This window comes from Macrotis lagotis, chromosome 2 (genome assembly GCF_037893015.1).
Source record: "Macrotis lagotis isolate mMagLag1 chromosome 2, bilby.v1.9.chrom.fasta, whole genome shotgun sequence".
NCBI lineage: Eukaryota > Metazoa > Chordata > Mammalia > Peramelemorphia > Peramelidae > Macrotis > Macrotis lagotis.
Genome location: NC_133659.1, coordinates 188,595,878 through 188,609,852, shown reverse-complemented (window position 1 = coordinate 188,609,852; position 13,975 = coordinate 188,595,878). Strand labels below are relative to the sequence as shown.

Below are 13,975 nucleotides of genomic sequence, written 5' to 3'. Positions count from 1 at the left end.
GCAATGGAAAAAGCTATGGGTTTGAGGAGTCATGGCTCTGTTATTATTAGCTCATGACTGTGGCCAAGTCACTTTTCTCTCCTGGGTCTTAGCTTCCTCTTTTATTAAATGAGGGGGTTGGACTGGGTGATTCTTAAAATTGCTTTCTGGGTTTAAATCTGTGATTTGATCTTTCCTCCATGGTGAATCGAAATCCTAAACTCAAGGGTTTGTCTGATGGTCTTCTGATGCCCCCTGGTGGATAGTCAACCCTCTCTTTATCTATCCACAGCTACCTAATAAGGGGAAGTCCAGGACCCTGCATGCGACTAGTGTGAAGTGAGGGGGTGGGTAGGAGGAGAGGCATATATCTGGAGACAGGAAATAACAACCCCAGGGCATTGTCTCTGCTTCTTAGAAAGGTGTTCACAAGTACATACAATAAAGTATAAGATAAACATATGATCCATTGTGTGTTCCTGTGTCTCCGTATACACAACTCATTGCTTCTAGATGTTGTATAGATAACTGCCCAGTACAGGCAGCTAAAAACTCTGGGTTCTAGCTGGCTCTGCCATGAGATCCTGGGGCAACCTTGGGCAAGTCACTTGAAGGAACTGGCAATATTTCTCCTGGAGAGATAAAAGAGACAGATGGTCTCTTAATATCTGTTTTTGAGTATCTGAAGTACTTTTATGTGGAAGAGGGATTTGCCCATGATTACCTAACTAGTTAGTTGTAGAGCCATGATTTAAACCCAGGTCCTTGGACATCTAAGCTGGATTGTTTTCAATTTACAAGGAAAGAGACAATTTCAAGGTGGGGCTCTGGTACAGTTATGTGCAACTCTCAGCTTTGAACCACTTTCAAAGCCCATTCATGCAACCCAAGTCACATAACTGGAAAATAAAGGAATGGGTGATGAGTTGCATTATAGTCATACATAAATATTAAATTCTATATGTGGTCTTTGACAAATTTTTGTTGGGTGATGCAGCCCAGAAGAGTTAAAAGGTTGAACATTCATGCCCTGGTAGTTATGTTTGAGCCCAGAGGGCAGAACTAGGGGCAATCAGGTGAATGCTGCCAAGAAGCAAATTTAACCTTAACAATGAGAGCAGTTCACAAGTAAAATGGGATGCCTCTAGAAAAGGAAGGTATTTTGTTCTTGATACCTAATATTCTGCCAACTCTAAATTGCTCTGATTCTATAGAAGTACTTCTGTTCCTTTAGTTCCTATATCTAGAAAATAGGGATGTTAGTTGAACTGCTTTATAACATCCCTTTCACATGTGATCTTCTCTGATTTTTGACTCTCAGAATCTGTGATGGTTCTTTCTCATGTCCCTCTTCAGTTGTCCTGATCCATATCTTGACCACTGGACCCAGATTACTCTGGAGGAGAAAGTGAGACTGATGACTTTGCATCTCATTTAAATCCAACTCACTTGCATGTCACCTTGCATGCACAGTAACACCTCGCTGATATCATGGTCTTCTTTGAGAGTGAAGGACAAACATCATCAACTCTCAAAGAGAAATGAAAGAGAAGTCAAAACTCTTCATGAGAAAAAAAAACCCAAGAGTTAAAAACAAGTCAAATGTAGATACATAGACAGCTTTCCCCCAACCACTCCCCTGTTGGAAACTCCCTTCTTGTCTCCTGGGTCTGAAGCCACTTAACTATGAGTGGGGAGGGGGCAGCTGTGGCTTAATTCAGAGTGGGTATTGATGGGGGGGAAGGGAAGTTCTAGAGCAGGAGCTCCTAAACTGGGATCTAGGGATCCACACTAAATCTGTGGGTAGATTTTAGGAGGTCTATGAATTTAGATAAGGAAAAAAAATACATCTTTATTTTCACCAACCCATAACTGACATTGAACGTTTCTTTCAATAATGGATAAAGACAACAAATTTCATTCTGAGAAGGGTTGTTCATCAGATTGCCTCCAGCTCACACCTGGACCCCAGACTTCACCTGGTAACATTTACATCTTTCCTCAGACCTTTTCCTGGAGACATTCCCACTTTCAGTGCCCAGCCTCTCCCTAGCAAACACTTAGGAAAGAGGCCCTCTCATCTCTCTCCCCTTTGTTTTCTTTCTGGGAAAGAAGCATTTCCAGCTGTAGGCAGTAGGATACTCCCCTTCTCAGTTCTGTTCATATTTCTTATGTTAGTATCCTTCACCTTGGACTAGAGAGGGGCAGGGACTTGATTGAAATCACACAACAAAACGAGAATGGGAAGTTTCCCTAACTTTTCAGTGCATCCTTTCTTTCTTTCTTTCTTTCTTTCTTTCTTTCTTTCTTTCTTTCTTTCTTTCTTTCTTTCTTTCTTTCTTTCTTTCTTTTTATTCTTTGCAGGAGTATCTGTATTTTATTTTTAATGGTATTTTATTTCTTCCAGTTATATGTAAAGACAATTTTAAACATTATTTTTACAAAATTTTGAGTTCCAAATTTTCCTTCTCCCTCCCCTTTCTTCCTATAATGATAAACAATTTGATAAAGGTTATATAAGTTCAATCATGTAAAACATATTTCCATATTAGTCTTGTTGTGAAAGAAGAAACAGACTAAAAGAGGGGAAAAAAAACCACAAAGATAAAAAAAAAGTGAGAACAGTATGCTTCGATCTGTATTCAGAGTCTATTAGTTCTTTTTTTGAATATGGTAACATTTTCCATCATGAATCCTTTGGAATTGTCTTGGTTCTTTGTCTTTGTATTGCTAGGAGGAGCTAAGTCATTCATAGTTGATCATTGTATAGTATTGCTATTAGTGTGTACAATGTTCTCCTTAATGTGTTTGTTTCATTTTGCATCATGAAAGTCTTTCCTGGTTTTTCTGAAATCCCTCAGACTCAGTTTTTAGCAACTTTGTCCCTGAGGCATGGGCACAGGAAAGTCCCTGGTAATCCTTTTGACTATCTCTTCTGGCCTAGTTCTTTATTTGGGGAAGGGTGGAAAAGGCCAACAGGGCAAGAATGAAACCTAAACTTTGGGCACTGGCAATTCACCAAGGCTCATTTCCTGGGCCACTTGTTTTCTACAATTAATAATCTTAATTAGGAATGCTTTTATCTAGGGCAAAAACAGTTGTATGGATATGTGGGGGTGACTTGTCCAAGGTCACATAGCTATTGAATAAATAGCAGAACTGGGATTTGAACCAAACACCTCTCCATGAGCCCTCTAAGGCAGCTATACTAGCTTATTTTCAGTTTCTTAAATCTGACACTCCAATTCCTATGTCTGTGTCTGAAATGTTTTCTCTCCCAACTTCCTACTCTCAAAATTTTGGCTTGTATGAATACTCACCTTAAGTACTACCACTCCTCAAGGCCTTTCCTGGTCCTCTCATCTGCTCTCCTGAAGTCAGGAAAATCTGAGTTTAAATTCCATCTCTGACATTTACTGACTTATGTGAACCTGGGCAAGTCATTTAATATCTGCCTCAGTATCCTCAACTGAAAAAAATGAAAGATGGGACTAAATGGTTTCTAATGTCCCTTCCAGCTATAAGTCTATGATAATAGTGGTAGTGAATACCCATAGCATCTTTATTATCCAACTCATACTTTATTATCAAACTCATACATTATTATTATTATCAAACTCATACTCCCTTATTATGAAGTGTGGAGAGTTCCTTCCAGAGCCTCCATTTAAAGTGCTGTTGAGACACACAAAAAAATCTACAAAAACTTCTTCACAGAAGATTTCACTCACCATTGGTGCATGGAATGTATGCACACTCATAAACACAAGATTCAATAGACCTGAAAGATATACAGCTCTTGCTTCAAGAGAACTCAGCAAGAATGGTATCAAAATAGCAGCCCTGAGTGAAACAAGGTTGGCAAATGAAGGCCAGCTTACAGAAGTTGGAGCTGGAAACATATTTTTTTTCTATAGTGGTTGAAGAGAAAAGGAAGGTTGGGAAGCTGGGGTAGGTTTTGCAATCAAAACTAATCTAGTCAACATTCTTGAATGCCTACCAAGAGGAGTGAATGATAGGCTCATGACAATGAGATTGCCACCTCCAGGAAAATTCCATGCCATCATCATCAGTGCCTCTGCTCCTACCATAATGAACACTATTAAAGTAAAAGAAAAATTTTATGAAGACCTGGAGACCTTTATCATCAATGTACCAAAAGAGAACAAGCTTATAATTCTGGGTGACTTTAATGCTAGAGTAGCTTCAGATTATCAGACATGGTAAGTAATGGAGTTGGAAACAGCTATAGCAATGGTTACCTTCTACTGAAGACTTGTGCATCTCATGACCTCATCACAAACACTTTCTTACATTTACCTAAATTCAATAAAACTTCCTGGATGTACTCTCACAGAAACCATTAGTATCTATTAGACTATGTAATTGTAAGGAGAGGAGACAGACAGGATGTGAGAGTGACAAAGGTAATGTGTGGTACAGAGTGCTGGACTGATTCCCTCTAAGCTAAATATTCACATTCAACCAAAGTGGTAGCCCCAAGGCAAAATGACTACTAGAAGAATCAATGTCAAGAGATTCGAGTGTCTCTCCAAGCAGAAACCATTTGTTGCTAACTCGAAGAGAAAACTGAGCCAACACAGAGCTGGCAATAGTGGAGCAGAAAAGGAGTGGACAGCTTTCAGAGATCTGCATTTGCTCATCTGGGCCAGAAACCAAGATAGCTTTGATGAAAATGATGGGAAAATACAGAAGCTGTTAAATGAAAAATGAGAAATCTACAGGGTTTAACAGCAGGATAGTTCATTTCTAAGAAGGCAGCATTTAATTTCATTAAAAAGTAAAGTCCAAGGGGTGGCTATGTGGCACAGTGGATAGAACACCAGCCCTGGAATCAGGAGTACCTGAGTTCAAATTTGACCTCAGACACTTAATAATTACCTATCTGTGTGGCCTTGGGCAAACCATTTAACCCCATTTGCAAAAACCTAAAAAAAAAAAGTAAAGTCCAAGTGAACCTGAGAGAGATGTAGGACTTTTGGTTCAGTAAGAAGGCAGATAAAATTCAATTTTATATAGACAGTAACAAACCAAAATGCTTTTATGATGCCCTGAAGGTTTCTTATGGGCCAAAGACATATGGTGCATCACAACTACTCAGTGCTGATGGATCCACATTAAAAGGGACTTGATCCTAGAGAGATGGGCTGAACACTTTCATAGTATTCATCAGTTGATGCAGAAGCCATTGACTGCTTACCTCTGATTGAAGTCAATCAGTCCCTAGCTGAAGTTCCACCTGAAGAAGAGGTTTTGAATGCCATTAGGTTCCTTTCAAGTGTCAAAGCACCTGTTGCTGATTCTATTCCAGCTGAGATCCACTAGGTGTGTGTGGGGGTCCATTGCTCATCCAAAAACTGACTGAGATTTTCCAGGTTATATGGCATGAAGAGGTTATCCCCCAAGTATTCAAGGATACTTCTATCATCCATCTCTGTAAAGGTAAAGAGAATAGATTGTCCTGTAACAATCTCAGGGATATTTCTCTTTTAGTCATTTCTGGTAAGATTCTTGCCAGAGTCCTCAATAGACTGATCCTTTTTGGAAGGATCCAACTTGGAAGTTGGTCACCTTCCTGAGAGCCAGTGTGGCTTCAGAAAGGGTAGAGGAACAGTTGATATGATTTTTGCTGCTCATCAACTCCAGGAAAAATTCCAGAAACAGAACAGAGGTCTGTATAGAAAGTTTGTAGATCTGACCAAGGTCTTTGATACTGCTAGACACGAGGATTTATGGAAAATTATGTCAAAATTTGGTTGTCCAGAAAAATTCATCAGTATTGTATGTCACTTTTATGAGGACATATCTGCCTGGGTTCTGAATAGTAGATGATGCTCTGGAGATTTCACAGTCACCAGTGGAGTAAAATAAGGATGTGTCCTTGCTCTCATACTTTTTAGCATGATGTTTTTAGTCATGTTATCAGTGAGGATATACATGGCCTCAAGGTCAGTTACCTCACCGATGCAAATTCTTTAACTTGAAAAGGCTACAAGCTAAGACCAAAGTGGAGGGAGTGTTGGTGCATGATCTTTTGTTTGCAGATGATTGTGCATTCAATGCACCCTCTGAAGCTGAGATGTGATAAAATGATTGATTCTCTGCTGCTTGTGCTAATTTTGGTCTAACAATTAACACCAAGAAAACATAGGTGCTCCATCAGCCAGCGCCACACCATCCATATGTGGAACCATTGATTATAGTAAATGGAGAAGTTTTGAGTATTGTGGACAAGTTCACTTAATTTGCCAGTGTCCTTTCCAAGGTGGTACATATTGACAATGAGGTTGACACTCTCATTGCCAGAGCTAGCTCAGTATTTGGGAGGCTCTGAAAGAAAGTATGGGACAGAAGAGGTATTAGACTGACTACCAAACTGAAGGTCCATAGAGCCATTGTGCTGACCTCATTGCTATATGCCTGTGGAACCTGGACAGTCTGCAAGCACCATGTCAGGAAACTGAATATCTTCCATTTAAATTGACTTGGGAAGATTCTGAAGATCATCTGGCAGGAGAAGATACCAGACATTGAGGTCTTTTCTCAAACTAAACTTCCTAGCATTCCAACATTACTATAGGGAATCCAATGGTCTGGAAATATTAGAATGCTAGACATATGCTTGCCAAAAAAAACCAACAAAAAACAAAAAACAAACCCATTTTATGGAGAACTCACACAGGGCAAGCACTCACAAGGGAGTCAGAAGAAATGATACTGAAACACCCTGAAGGTTTCATTGAAGAACTTTAAAATTAATTGTACAGCATAGGAGACATTGGCACAAGACCACCCAGAATGCCATGCCTACACCAGTGAGGGGACTACACTCTATGAGGAAAACAGAATTGAAGCAGCTCAAAGGAAACAGGACATCCATAAGTTTGGAGTACCTACCCCAGGTGTTTACATGGACTTTTGTTCCCAACCTGTGGTAAAGCATTCCAAGCTCATATGGTTTGATCAGCCACAATCAGACACACTGTAATTTGTCTCAAACATAGTGATATCATTTTGGTCTTCTTCAATAACGAATGACAAGAACCATTCAACCATTTAAAGAGGATGTGTAGTTTAGCCATTTCTTCATTTCCCACATGGTTGTACTCCTCTGGGTCATACTGGACCCCCCCTTCATCCCCATCCACCCTTTCAGCTTCTTTTTATAAGTTATCTTTCCCTCCATTAGACTATGAGCTCCTTGAGAGCAGGAAATGTCCTTTATCTTTCTTTATAGAACAGTGATTAGCACAGTGCCAAGCACATAATAAATACTTAACAAATGTTTATGAATTGATCTTATTGGATTCTCACAATAACTCAGAGAGAGAGAGAGATGAACAGAATTAAATCCTTCCTCCAATAATCACTATCTCTGGGTAAGTCACTTAACTGCTCCAAGTTTCTTCTAAGGGAGGAGGAGGGAAGGTGAACCTGAAGATCTTCAAGAGTCCTTCCAGTTCTAAATCTATGATCTGATGCTATTTTTATCTCCATTTTCCAGAAGAAACTGAGATTAAGAGAGAGGTCTCCTGGTATAGTAATCCCAATCACCTACTTTCTTTCCTCTGCTTTTATCACTCCCCAGCCCAGTATTTACATGTTCTAGTCCACAAACTGCATTTTCTAGAATTAATTTAGGAAAGAAAAAAAGACTAAAATTCAGAAAGTATAAACTGGAGTGAAGTAATTAAGAAACATCCCTGGTCCCCGACTGACCAGACTAATCCTTAACTAAAGTTCTCTAGGCCTAGATTGACTAGTCGTGATTCTATGGAGTTTGGTGTTGTATTGGGGCCTTCCAACGTGGACTTTCAACCAATTTTGGTTCTGATCTTCTAACTTTAGATTTAATCCCTCCTTCTTCTAAGCCGATCAGAAAACCCCTTCAGAATGATGGGTTCCATTGATATCTAGACTAGGGCCTCTCAATTAAGGGGAAACAAGGAAAGACAGATTCCTTACCTGGGGTGGGCATGGGGAGAATAAGCATACAAACAGAATAATTCAACCCCATACAGGTCACTGCTCAAGTTCTTAAGTAATAAATCCTTTTCTCGCTTTTTATAGTTACTAAGACCTCTCCAAAGACTCATAATAGAGCTGGGTAAGACATCTGGGTGTCTCCCCAACTTGGGTGGGAATTTTGTGATTCTATTAACTAATATTTTTTCTCATGGGATAAACAGCATAAACTACCACGGGGGAAACAATACCACACAGGCCCTCATGGTTCTGAGAAAGGCAGCCAAACACAGGCAGGGAAGGAGGGGAGGGCTGAATCAGTAGCTGTACTATCTGGTTGTTTCTTATTCTGTATCTTCTGGCTTTCTGGGGAATAGCAAGTGATGTTAGTGCCCAGTAATTTTGCAACCTGGGACAGAGCTCGGATCACTTACCCTAGTTATGTTTCTAGTGATAGAAGGGATAGGTGGAAAGAACTGAAGGGAGGTAATCAGTCAGGTTGATTGGTCATGTCTGGCATATATTGTTCTCTCCCCCCTCCCCCACTATTTCCTTTTCATATGATTCTTGGTATTTTAGGAGGAGGAGGTTATGCTTTCCTCCATCTAGTGTTGCTAATTGGTCAGTATATTTTTGATTTGGTCAGTAGGTTCTCAAAGAAGCTGCATGGAGTCAGAGAACCATGGTTGAAATTCTACCTCTGCCTCTCACAACCAAGGCAAATAGCCTTCTATCACCATAATTGCTTTAGCAAACTCGGTTCCCCTTGCTTCTGAAATATCATGCAGAGCCAGAGATCAAGTTTGCAATATTTGGGGTTTTCTTGACAATACTGGTCATTCAGCCAGTCAATAAATGCCTGTGTCAGACACTATTCTAAGTGTTGGGTGTACAAAGAAAGGTAACAGCCTCTATTCTCAAGGAGCTCACATTCTCTCAGGGGAGAAAATATAAGACAACAATGTACAAACAAAATATTTTTGTTGTTGTTCAGTTGTTTCAACTGTGTCTGACTCTTTGTGACTCCATTTGGGGTTTTCTTAGCCAAGATACTAAGGAATGGTTTGCTGTTTCCTTAACCAGTTCATTTTGCAGATGAGGAAACTGAGGCAAACTGGGCTAAGTAATTTAGCCAGAGTGACAGAGTTAGAAAGATGAGTCTTCCTGACTCCAGGCCTGGCACTTTATCTATTGCACTGTCTAGCTGCCCCACAAACAAGTTATAGACAGGATAAATTGGAGATAATCAATAGAGGGAAGTCACTAGGGTTAAGGGGAACCAGAAAGGCTTCCTATAGAGCTGGAATTTGAAGGAAGCTAGGAAAGCCAGGAGATAGAGACAGAGAGAGAGAGAGAGAGAACAGTCCACGAATGGGACATAGCCAGGAAAAATTCCGAGTTGATAAAAGGATCATCTAGTTAGAGAAACAATGAGGAGACCAGTGTCGCTGGATCAAAGACTTTGGGTTTGGTGGTTAATCTCTGGGCCTCAGTTTCTTCATCTATTAATTGAAGAGAGTGGACTAGATGACTTCTGAGGAACTTGGTGCTCTAAATCCATTGGTATACATAGAGTGTGAATGGTGTCTAACTGGTACTCTGAACCCCTATTTCTAAAAATCAGACCTAAATTAGTTATCAGTTTTGATTTTATGGTTTGACCTAGAGTTAGGAAGACTCATCTTCCTGAGTTCAAATCTGGCCTTAGACACTTACTCACATTTAATCCTGTTTCTCTCAGTTTCTTCCTCTGCAAAATGATCTGGAGAAGGACATGGCAATTTACTCCAGTATCTTTGTCAAGAAAACCCCAGATATTGCAAACTTGATCACTGACTGCATGACATTGCAGAAGCAAGGGGAACCGGGTCTGCTAAAGTAATTATGGTGTTAGAAGGTTATTTGCCTTGGAATTGAAATTTTTGAGGCACCTTGTTCAATCTTGACAAGATTAAAAAAAAAAAAAGAAAACCCTAAATGGGTCATGAAAAGTTGTACATGACTGAATGACTGAACAACCAAAAAAATTGATTTATGACCAGACCAGAGGAAAATAGTAGTTGAATTGTTCCATCAATTAGTCAATCAATCAGTAAGCATTTGTTAAATGTCTGTCCATAAGGATGCAAAGGCAAAAAAAAAAATGAAGATCTTTGTTCTCAAGGGACTTTTGACTAGAGGAAACCACAGGTCTACATATAAGTAAATGCAAAAAATATACAAAGCAAATATATGATAATTAGAAGTATGGGTCTATGTGGAAGTAACCCGGGGTGGGGGGAAGGAAGGTGATAGGAATTGGTTTTGGCTTTGAAGGAAGCTCGGCTTTCCAAGAGGCAGATGTGAGATGGGGGTGTATTCCAAATAGGGGTGACAACCTGTAAAAAAGACACAGAGATGGAGAATGGGATGTCTTTATGTGAATAATAATAATTAGGCCAGTCTGGCAGAGGTGAAAAGACATGATGGGGAATAATCTATACTAAGTCTGGAAGAAGTCTAACAGATAAGATACGAAAGGCTTTCCCTGTCAAATGGAAGGAATTGTATTTTATACTATTATGAATTTTTTTTTCTTTATAGATCCCAGCCTATGGACTTCTCAGAATCATGTTGTTAAATATATAAAGTAAAAAACATAGGATTAAAAAGGAGATCAATTATATGAAATAGATATAAAAATGTATTTTAAAATAGAAAAACATATTAAAAATGGCTTAGGGACCCCAGATTAAAAACTTCTATATTAGAAGCAAAGGTGAGCCATTCTAACTTCTTGAGAAGGGGAGTGGCCTAGTTAAAGCTATGTTATAGGAATGCCAGCTGTGTGGAGGGCAGATTGAAGAGAGAATTGAGAGGCTAAGAGACCAATTGGGAAATTTTTGTAAAAGTTCATATGAGAGTTAATAAAGATTAGAACTTTGGGAATGGTCATATAAGTAGAAGAAGAAGATAGATGGGAGAGATGCTGAGGTAGATTGGAAAATATTGGGCAACTGGTTTGGAAATATAGAGTAAGGGAGAGGGAAGGGCTGAAAATGGTTCCAGATTAGGAGTGTGGGTGATGGCAGTGAGGTGGTTCAGTGGCTAGAGCTTTGGGAAAAGAGTCAGGATAGAGTCAGGAAAACCCAAATTCAAATCCAGTTTCAGGCACTTTACTAGCTGTGAGATCTTAGCAAAGTCTGTTGGCTCAGGTGGTGGTAGTGATGGTAGCAGTAGTAGTAGTAGTAGTAGTAGTAGTAGTAGTAGTAGTAGTAGTAGTAGTAGTAGTAGTAGTGGTAGTAGTAGTAGTGGTAGTGGTGGTAGTGGTGGTGGTGATAGTGGTAGTAGTGGTGGTGGTGGTGGTGGTAGTAGTTGTTATAGTGGTAGTAGTATAGTGGTAGTGGTATCCTCAATGGAAATAGACAAATCAGGAAGATGGGTAGATTTTTCAGACAGATAAGAAATTCTATTTTGGACATGTGGGGTTTAAGACCCCCATGGGACTTCTAAGAGTAATTATTCCCTCAGACAGTTGGTGATGTGGGAATGGAGTTCAGGAGCAAGATTAAGATTAAATGTGGAGATTTGGGAGTCATCTGTATAAATGGTGAGTTCATGAAAACTAATGAGATTATCAAGAGAGTGAATGTAGGAAGAGTAGAGGGTCCAAGGGCCCATTTGGAACATGGATAATAGATTTAGAACAACTAATCCAAGTCCTTCATTTTATAGTTTTTGCTATGGAGATCCAGAGAGGTGATACCCTTGCCCAAGGTCACACAGGTAAGAAAGAGGTTTTGAATCTGGAACTGCTGACTTCACATTCTACTGAAGAGACAGAGCAGGAGAACCAGAGGATAGAAATGTCACAAAAATCCAGGGAGGAAAGAAAAATAAAGAAGGAAGTATTGGTTGACATCATCAAATCCTATAGGGAAATCATGAGGATTGAGACTTGATGAAAAGCTTTGAGTTTTAGCTTGAAAGAGAGACTAGGATTGGCTGTATGAATCTAGGAACATGCCTAGGAATGGTGATTATACTGGAGCAGATGAGGTCATCAGGAGAAAAGGACCCAGTTTAGAGCTTAGAGATGCAATTTAAATAATATGCCAAACTGGATGGACATGAAGAAACAAGGTACCAAGGTAGTGGTGGGAAGAACACCCTTATTCATGTTTCTATTTAGGGAAAGAACCTATGGTTTAATTAGCATAGAGAATTGTCTGTAACAATGCAGGTTGACACTTTCTCCACAATTTATAATTTTACAGAGTTGCCTAGAATGAGGAAAGGTTGTGATTTGCCCAGGGTCATATAGCCAGTACAGGTCAGAGGTAAGACTGGAACCTTGGTCTTCCAGTAAAGCTCTCTATCCATTAAACCACACTACCTCTTGGGTCTAGTTATGGTTGGTTTTTTAGTTCTGATTTTTGAAATTTTAGCGCAATCTCCCTTGGCAAGTTTCCTTTTCAGGGTTCTTTTCCACCCCCATCTGCCTATAGTGATGGATGAGACTGCATGCTTTGCAGCGCTCTTGTCTTCGTCCATCACACTCTCCCTGGAATGAACCAGGAATGGCTCTCCAGTCCAGGATATGGATAGGCTCCTGGGTAGAGACATGCCCAGCATGAGAATGAAGCAGCTGCCTCCCAGCTTTGCTTCAGTGTCTGCTGATGATTTTTCAAGAGACTGATTCTTGGGGGGAGGGGCAGAGCTGTTCTCTAAGCTTCTGATTAGATGGGGCCCCAGGCAGCCTTGTTCCAGAGAGGGGGATGCCATTCATTTAATTTATAGATGCTAAATGCATTTATTTTTTTCTTTTTCTTTTCTTTCTTTAAGGGGTTTAGCCTGGGAGAACAGCAAGTTTTAGGGCTAAAAGGAGAAGAGCCCATAGTTAGGAATTCCTTTAAAAACACTGGTATCCAATGTCCAAATAAAGGAATGGGGTCAATTCATTGCTAGTCAACTCAGCTGCTGCCATGCTTGGAAAAAATGGAAAAGTAGAAAACTATCTACACCCTTCTCTTCAATAGCCAATGATCCTCATGGAAACCTTCACATTGAATTGAATGACATTTACTGTGACAGCCTGGCCTGGATGACCACTGTGGGCCCTATTTGGGCTCCATCCTGTGCCTTTTGTTGAAGCATTGACACTATTTTCTGTCTGAAACCTTTCTTCATTCTCCAAATGAAAGCACCCTTCCTCCCAAGCTCTGGGTATTTAACTACTTTTTGTATATGTATGTATTTATAAATTTTATATTCAAACTTTATATATTTTAATGTATGCTTGATGTATACTCCCATTAGAATGTCAACTTTTTTTGAGTAGGGATTGTTTCATTATTTGTTCTCATATGCCTAATGTCTGACACACTGTCATTAATAAGTAGAGAACAATAAGAAGAGAAATGAAACCTGTCATTGGGAAACTCCCAATACTATGGGGGAGACCCAACTTTTGCCCCCTCTGACCCTGGCATTCCCTGTGGGAAAAGGGAAATAGTGTTTATTTTTAGAAAGTTTCTAGTTTTATTGGGTTGAGATTCCTTTCTCCTTGCCTTCTGAGAACTCTTGGTCTAATGGGTATAATTGTGCTTAAAGCTTAGGCTAGTTTAATCCAAGACTCTACACCAGGGGTTTTTAGTATTATATTTGTATCAGGGCCCTCTTTGGCAGTCTAGTGAAACCTATGCCCCTCCTCTCAATATGCTTTTAAGTGCACAATATGAAATGTGTAGGATTAGAAAGGAAACTAATTATATTGAAATGAAGATATATATGTATATATATATATATATATATGTGTGTGTGTGTGTGTGTGTGTGTGTGTGTGTATGTTGTGTACATATGTATATAGTAAAAATAGACCTACATATATTTCCATTCCAAGTTCACAGATCCCCCTGAAATTTATCTACAGGTCCCTTCAGGGTTCATGGATCCCAAGGCTAAGGATCATTGCTCTGTGGCCACATATGCTTGTGGGGGAGATGTGATTCTTGTGCTCTGCAAGGTCCCA

At 39.7% G+C, this 13,975-nt stretch overlaps 1 long non-coding RNA gene and 2 other non-coding genes across 4 annotated transcripts in view; 2 read left to right on the top strand and 1 right to left on the bottom strand.

Moving 5' to 3' along the window:
• LOC141513800 (uncharacterized) overlaps positions 1-13,975 on the top strand; it is a 94,051-nt gene that overhangs the window by 54,596 nt on the left and 25,480 nt on the right. The window lies entirely within an intron of this gene.
• Positions 8,639-8,774, bottom strand: LOC141515737 (small nucleolar RNA SNORA66). Its single transcript, XR_012476484.1, has one exon. It is a non-coding gene; the product is annotated as a small nucleolar RNA SNORA66 (small nucleolar RNA).
• LOC141515735 (small nucleolar RNA SNORA66) lies at positions 9,783-9,916 on the top strand. The gene has a single exon (XR_012476482.1). It is a non-coding gene; the product is annotated as a small nucleolar RNA SNORA66 (small nucleolar RNA).